This window comes from Sinocyclocheilus rhinocerous, unplaced genomic scaffold (genome assembly GCF_001515625.1).
Source record: "Sinocyclocheilus rhinocerous isolate Xijiao unplaced genomic scaffold, SAMN03320098_v1.1 scaffold650, whole genome shotgun sequence".
NCBI lineage: Eukaryota > Metazoa > Chordata > Actinopteri > Cypriniformes > Cyprinidae > Sinocyclocheilus > Sinocyclocheilus rhinocerous.
This window is the reverse complement of record NW_015638019.1, coordinates 1,211,537-1,219,662: the sequence shown is the minus strand read 5'-3', so window position 1 is coordinate 1,219,662 and position 8,126 is coordinate 1,211,537. Positions and strand designations below refer to the sequence as shown.

The 8,126-nt window shown below is 35.6% G+C and overlaps 1 long non-coding RNA gene across 1 annotated transcript in view; it reads right to left on the bottom strand.

Moving 5' to 3' along the window:
- Positions 1–5,922, bottom strand: part of LOC107749372 (uncharacterized) — a 16,364-nt gene extending 10,442 nt beyond the window's left edge. The window contains exon 1 of the long non-coding RNA XR_001641021.1: positions 5,851–5,922. This is a non-coding gene — a long non-coding RNA (uncharacterized LOC107749372). The remainder of the gene's footprint in view (positions 1–5,850) is intronic.
- Between the last annotated feature and the right edge of the window lie 2,204 nt (positions 5,923–8,126).

Below are 8,126 nucleotides of genomic sequence, written 5' to 3'. Positions count from 1 at the left end.
GCAAAAAAAAAAAAAAAAAAGACTCATGTCAGCTTTGCCCAAATACAACAGATTGGCAGCTGTGATATAATTGGTCATTTTAAATGTTTTTTTTTTTCTGTCCATAAAGTATGTCAAGAATAACATTACGTTGACCTTTCAGTTACGATTATCACATAATTTTAAACTAATAGTTGGTGAGAGTAAAGCTTAAGTGTCCTTGTATGTTTGTTTATTTGTAAACGTCAAGCTTTTTTGTTCATGTTGTCTTTGGCAAGAACTGAGTTTTCAGTTTGTTGCTGACACAGGAAGATACAGATGTCCTAATGAATAAAGAGGCTGCACTCATTGTGTGTCTGGCCAGATGGACCAACTGGCATTGATCCATGTTATTTATATGAAATGTTTTCCTACCGTGACCCACTTGGTACCCTCATTAAACGTTTTTCATCATGATTTATGTTTCTATCAACATTGCAGCACTCTAATGAACTGTTATCTCCATTCATTTGAGTTCTTGATGAGTTGGCCAGCTTTTCGTTATCCTTTTGTGCCTGTGGTTTGGGGGCGGCCATTGTAACTTTGGCAAGGTCCACTGTCTGTATGTGGGTACAGTACTTGATTTTCTTCCTGCTGGCCTCTTCCAGCAAAGCAAAGCTTCTCTGGTGTGAAACCACATCATGGTTTTGGGTACACGTCACGTGTTTCTCAGTTCACTGGGCTGTCCTGTCCTTCCCAGACCATCCCATTTGGCATGCCTGTCTCTACAGTGACTTCTTCCCAGTCTTTGCAGGATGGATCGACTTTCTGTCAGTTGTACATGGTCTTAAGGCTCCTAGATTTCTTTCTGCTGTCCAGGTGCAAAGAAAGAAATGCTGAAGGGCGAGAGCATGTTGAGAGGTAAAGTGCTTTGGCTCAACATACAGAATCTTTCTGTTTGTCATATGCAGATATTTTTGTTATGCAGATAAAGCGTATCCAGAAATCTTTATCTTGGGCTGTTTATTGTTGTTTCTTTGGTCTATATTTTAGCTCTCACAATATGAGTCTGTGTTCATGCATATTTGCACTCTCTGCCTTTAGTCTGGTTTATTTTTGTTAAGCATGTCAGAGAGGATTAAGAAATATATTAAAGAGCCTCATCTAGTTTTGCCCATTTTAATGAGGCATACAAGCATGTTTGTTTCTCATTTTTCTCTGTGATAAAGTGTGTATGTGTGTAAAGGAGGTTGGGGAATTGTTCCCTCTCTCCCATAAATATCCTCTGCCAAACTTGCTTTGCGTAATCTTATATTTCTATTTTTTCTTAGTAACACAGAGAAACTTGATTCAGGGCTCCAAGGTTGCTGCAAAAATACATTGCCATTAGTATTTGGAATTGTTTGAAACTGTTTTGAGCCATGAAAGTGAAGCAGAATAAAATGTTCATTTCATAGCGCTGATGACTGATTTCTGTGCAGCTAAATTTTTAAAACCTGTTTTTGTGCACAAACAAGGTGTTGATTACGCAGTGGTTGAGTGTTGGTGTTTGTTGCATTGAAATTGTTTTTGCTCATTTTGTTATTTCTGGTTATTTACTAGTTGGATAAAGCATGTACAAGCACTGTAGTTATTGGACTGAAAATAAAAATGTCCTGTGGACAGTGACGCATCACATTCTCATTATATTTGATTATTTAATATAAAGTTATGAGGAGTGGCATTTTGGACCAATGAGATTTCACAGTGGGTGGGGGTTATTTAGTGCAACTCCACAAAATGGAAAACAATTGACTTAAAAAAATTCCTGCAGCTTGTCGAAGTGTTAAGACAAAAATTAAAATGAATGTGGAAAACTGGACTCCACTGATGTGTCTTGGTTTTTACCCAGTTGAATAGTCATCATCAGTTTAATTACTATTTGATGGCATCTAGCCTACATAAACACAAACATGCATTTACTTATCTAAATGAGGACATTCTGTATACTTTTATATAGTTTAATGTGCTGTCTAAAAGTTTTTTGTAATATTAAATAATAGGAAATAATTATTACTCCTATTGAGGGTGTCCCCAAAAGAAAGTTCTGCCCACAAACAATTGAGTTGTAAAATGCTGGATAAATGCCCAGGCTGTTGAATAATTCAGTACAAAGTTAACTTTCCTCAAAGTTTACTGATGAATTGTTTACTTGACCTAATTGCAATAAGTGCATTATGAGCACAATAGGGAAATGAAAAACTATATATATAAATTTGTAAATGTGTGTGTGAAGGTTTGAGAAGGGGCACTAGGTGGAGCTCTGATCTCTTTCAGGAGCTCAACACAGGTGAGGATCGTGGCTTTTTTTCGTTTTTCTTTGTATTATTTGTGTGATGTGTCTATCTGTCAAACACTCATTTGCTGTTCCTCTTTACTCCTCACTCTTATAGAATGCAGTAATCTTAAACAGCCATGGTCTGTTTTATCTTACCCTGACACCTAGATTCTGTCCTGCACACTGTCATCATGTTATCTCCAGAGATCCCTCTCTTGGTTTAGTGGTTTTTTTTGTGTTGTTTTTTTGCAGCAATAAGTTCCAGTCTAGTGATTTAGATTTGTATGTCGGCCAGGACAATTAGTCAGCCAATATTTTGCCTCTGTGAAATTTATAATAAATGCTTTTTTGTTTTTTTAAACTTAGTCTCTACATCAAAGAATCCTGACAAAATGTATCCTGGTTTCAACAAAAACGATAAGAAATGTTTCTTGGGCACCAGTAAGCATATTAGAATGATTTCTGAAGGATCATGCGACTCTGAAGAGTGGAGTAATGGCTGCTGAGAATTCAACTTTGCCATCACAGAAATAAATTTCATTTTATAATATATCAAAACAGCTATTTTAATTTAGACTATATTTTTGATAAAATAAATGCTTAAATGGCAAGCATAAGAGGCACATTCAAAAATCTTTCCGATCACAAACACAGGAGACACATTTGATTTGTGAACTAGACATGTATTCTGAAATTTCGATCTACTTTTTAATTTAAATTTTCTAATTTTTATGCTGATAATACTATTTCATAGAATTTAATATGTGAATGTGATCTCTTGTGTGTTATTTTCATCTAGACTCCTTATAAAACCTTGTATCCCTGCAATGCTTCATTCCATTCTTATATTACTGTGATCTGCATTCATGCTTTAGCTCACTAACACATCACATCAGTGTGTCAAACTTCACTTTGTCCTTGTGCTTTCATGTCACAGGATCACATTTCCACTACTCTCCTCCCTGCCAATCTGTGAGGCCTGCTATGGCATGACTGTGGTGGGAAAGCACCGTGCTATATTTAAAAGCCTCTGATGTCGGTCTTCACATGAAGCTTTAGCTGCCGCACAGTACTCCTGTAGAGAGGGGGTGCGATTGACAGTAAAGGGGAGCTTGTGTGTGTGTGTATGTGTGTGCCAGTACCACATGGCCTTCTGCTGTCCTCCCTTCTTCCTGTTGCTTGTTCGCTCTCTGACCTTCTCCAGAGCCGATACATCTCTTTGGGAGAGCAGCGAATACATCTGTCCTGAGTATTACTCTGTATTTAACCCTTTCATGATTTGAAATGCAGTGAACATGGTCTACTTTCCCCAGTGAGGCACATCTGATACGAGCATTACTGCTACAGTAAGTTATTTGGACACATTTAGTCTTTTTTTTCACTTTTCATTCTCATATTCATTCTGTTATTTAAAGTTTAAGAGTTCCAGAAAGGTGAAATATGAAAAAGCATGTTATTTTAATGAATTGTGTGTCCTCTTTAGTCTGTGATTTAGTCTGTGTATGTTAAATGAACTCAGAATCCCAGTATATCTGGTTTCTAACTGTAAGTAAAGTGGGTCACTATCAGTGACTGAGAGTTCAGAGAGACCATGCAATGGCCATTAAGGCTGAGTGATCTTTGATATGAGACAGACATGGAAAGACAGTGACAGAAAGTGCTTATATAGACTGCTGAACTAAGTGGTATTGAATCCTAAAGGGCATTTGTTACCTCCCATTCCTGACGAATTCCTTAAACTCTCTCAATGGCTCATTCTTACTATTCTAGGCAAATCGTGTGTATTAATTGATCTGCTTGGAGTTGCTGTGAATGCTTTTTAACATCATAGTACGTGTTGTACTTTATTTTGCTTGTTCCACTGGGTGTAGCCTAAATGATCACATCTCATCTGATTATAGCATAATATAGAATAAGTTTGAAAACCAAATAATGTATGCAGATGTTTGCATACCTTCATCTGATCCTAGATTTTGTCCTTTATTAATGATATTGCTGTTCAGTTAGGCTGTTTGGTGGAAAGAATAAAAATAGGGTCTGAAGGAGTGGCTAAAGGAGTAGATTTATTTATAAATGTCCCTTTTTGTCATTTTTGTCAACTAATGACATTTTTACGGAGCCCCGAACGTGACATGCAAACAAAAATATATTTATTGTGGCCACAAATTAAGGATTTGTCTGCTAATGTTATTCATTTATTATTTAATTTATTTAAATATAATAATAATTCAATTTAATTTATTAAAAATTAATTAATTTTTTTGTTAAATCATAGCTAACAAATAAGAATTGATTTCCATGACTTATTCATTTATTCATTCCCCTGTTTTATTAAATTATGGCCATGTTGTACTAATCATTTCCCTCATTTTAATTTAATTAAAACTAGGGAGCAAATTAGTAAAAAAACAACCAAATGTCATGTGCAGAGCTCCATACATTTGAACAGAAAAGTATGCGTTATGAGGTATTTGATAAAAGCTGAATATTTTCTTGATCATTAGACATGTTGTGCCCTGAAAGCCTGTTTCATTAGAAGGTGGTTTCATTAAAAAAAAAAACACTGCTTGTGAAGTCATTGATCTTATGTTTCAGACACAGCCATAGTGTTTTTCTGAGCACTTTCTGTTGCTGAGTTGTTCATCCTTTAATGGTGTGTGCGGGCAGTAAGCCTAAATAACGAAGCCTCATGCTCAACAGCTGTCCAGTGACCCCACCTGCTCTCTCTCCATCACTTCGACCAAAATAGACCCCCACAAATGGCAGATACACATTACAAACAATATTTTCTGTATAACATGAGGTCAGAAGAGGAAATTAGGCTTTTATGCTTGCATCCATATGCAGTCAGATGTGATTAGGACGTGAAAACACATTCTGTACTGCTGGATAAGCTTTTAAGCTATGTAAATATTTTAACTCCATTTCCACACCGCAATATCATTTTCCATTGGATGAGTATTTGTGTCTGTAGTCCTTAACAGTATGACAGGCTTACGTGTTTGCTGTAAATTAACTAGTCCAATGCTAAATATACTCGCTCCAGCTTTAGCTAAGCTTAACTGGCTAACAATGACTTATTATCTGGCTTAAGGATGATTTTCTGTGCTTTCTGTCACTGCATAATAAAATTCACATGTGTCACGACAGAGTGTTTAGCTCAGAACATTTCTGAAATTTGTCAAGCCTTGTGATATCGAAGACTAAAAACATCTGAACACATTTTTGTATTCAAAAGAGATTGAACACATTGAATGGAACAGAACACGGGACTCTTGTGATGCTTTTTAGAAAGTTGAACTGTTTTTAAGCTGACACAGCTTCTTAAATACTACAAAGACATACTTCTGATGCATGTACACTACAGGTTCAAAAGTTTGGGGTTGGTAAGTGGTTTTTTGTTTTTTTTTTGGTAAGTGTTTCATAGTCTTTTAGGGATGTAACGATTCACTCAACTTTTGATTCGATTCACGATTTTGATTTCACGATTCGATTCGATTCACAATTTTTTTTTTTACAAAATGAGATTTAAGACAAATTATAAATTAAATGTGTCCTTTTATTATTGCTTGGACAAATTGGAATACCATCTAAACTGTTCTAAAGACTGTAAGTTCCCCTCAGACATGGATTCTTATAAACTCCTACACCTAAATGAATCGCGATTGGTTTAGCATCTCAACCGATTTGAATAGTTACATATTTTAATCGATTTCCAACCGGCTCGCGGTTAATCGTTACATCCCTGTAGTCTTTTATTCTCACCAAAGCTGCTTTTTATTTGGTCAAAAATAAAGTAAAAACAGTAATATTGTGAAATGATATTACAATTTAGAGGAACTGTTTTTTTTATTATTTTTTGCATTTCTTATTATTAGCAATGTTGAAAACAGTTGTGCGGTTACATTTTTGTGAAAATCATAATACTTTTTTTCAGGATTCCTTGATAAATAAAGTTCAAATGAATGGCATTTATTTGAAATAGAATTGTTTTGTAACAATTCACGTCTTTAGTGTCACTTTTGGTCAATTTAATACATCTTTGCTGAATAAAAGTATTAAAATAAATCTTACTGACTTCAAACTTTTGAACAGTAGTGCCCTTATAGCAACAATCAAAAAATACTTTTTGTGTGAGTACTTGTGTTCCGTTTATGTACATACTGGCACTTGTTTGCTTTCTGTAAGCTGGGTTTGAAAGCAAACAAGTGTCTAAATCTGTTGGCTTTCTTTAGAAGGTGACTTCTCATTGGTGCCCTAGATACTCAGTGAGGGTTATGCACTGGGCACACACACAACCTCCTATTGCTTTCAACATAAAGGTAGTCACATCATTGACACAGCCCAGCCATTCAGACAAGGGAAAGAAAAAAGCAGTGACCCAGAGTCAGCCACTCAGAAAACACATTCCCTTTTTAGGACAGAGGTAGGGGTGTGTGTGAGTGGTAATTTTAGGTAAATGTGGTGTGGAATGAGTGGACAGTATTCTGACCTTGTCCTGCTGCATACTACTGACTAGTGTTGTCACGGTACCAAAATTTCAGTATTCAGTACCAATACCAGTGAAAATCCACGGTTCTCGGTACCAATTTCGGTACCAAAGCAAAACACAAAAACATGCTAATTGAACAAATTTTTTATTAATAACGTTAAACAATTGATGGAGCCCGTTCTCTCGAAGACAGACACAACAAACATTAATTTCCTTTAGAGAGAAATAACAATGGCCAATGGTCCCTGATCCTATTTGAAAGCAGAGACTGGACCGCTCACTCATTTGAAAGATTGTCAGCATTTAAAGTATTTAAAGTAGGGCTGCACGATATATCGAAATATCGCAAATGTAAATATCGCAATATGCATATCGCAACGGCGTGCGATATCATTATCATTTTAATAATAGGCTACTTAAATCAAAATGTTGCAAAAGGTCAAAGTTTTAGTTCGACGCATATAGCAGAGAATTGCTTGACGTTAAAAAGAGTTAAGTGCAATAAGTTGCAGAAAACAACTCTTTGCCGTCTCGTCTTGCTGTCTGACTCACACCTGAAGCGCGCCCAAAAGCCGCATCTCGCACAGCGTCTCTTCCGTTCTGCCGCACACGTGCAAAGCGCGCGCACACACAGAGAGACGTGTTTTAGACCGAGTTGATTCGTCTTTCGCATCTCCTCATGTTTGAACAGACACATACACAGTTGGTTATGTTTTAAATGAATGTAAAGAGCTGAGAAAGAAATCGGATGTGTATCATTATACTGGATCCGTGCAGTCGGATTTAAAGGGACAGCAGCCTATAAATACGTGCTGCTGAATATGTCACCAATGTTAATCAAACAACAAAACCGCTATAACAAAGATTAATCTATATTTAATTCATACGGTGAACACTATGCAGTGTTATTTTACAATTATTAAATTTCTGTATCAGAATACTACTGTTTATTTTATCTATGCTTGTAAATTGTGTATTTCTTTTTTTTTCTTTCTTTTTTTTTACTGACTGTTCACTTGCCTTTAATCATGTTTGAACTTTCTCAGACTATAGTTTTTGCTGTGGTATATGAAGAAGTACTTAAAGTGTATGGAAAGCAAAGTCACAATGATGTAAAATTAGTGTCATTCATTTTATTGTCATTCACATTGATGTTAAAATTACATTTTCTGATTTGTGACATTACTTTTTATGTAATGCTAAAACACTGCTGGTCACTTTCAGAAGTTGTAGTGATTCTTTCTTTTCCAAGAAAGAATGTGAAACAAATTGGTTATATAATTTTCATTTTTAAATATTTTAAAATATAATTCAAATAGATTTTTCACACTTTAAGCAATATCGTATCGCATATCAAAT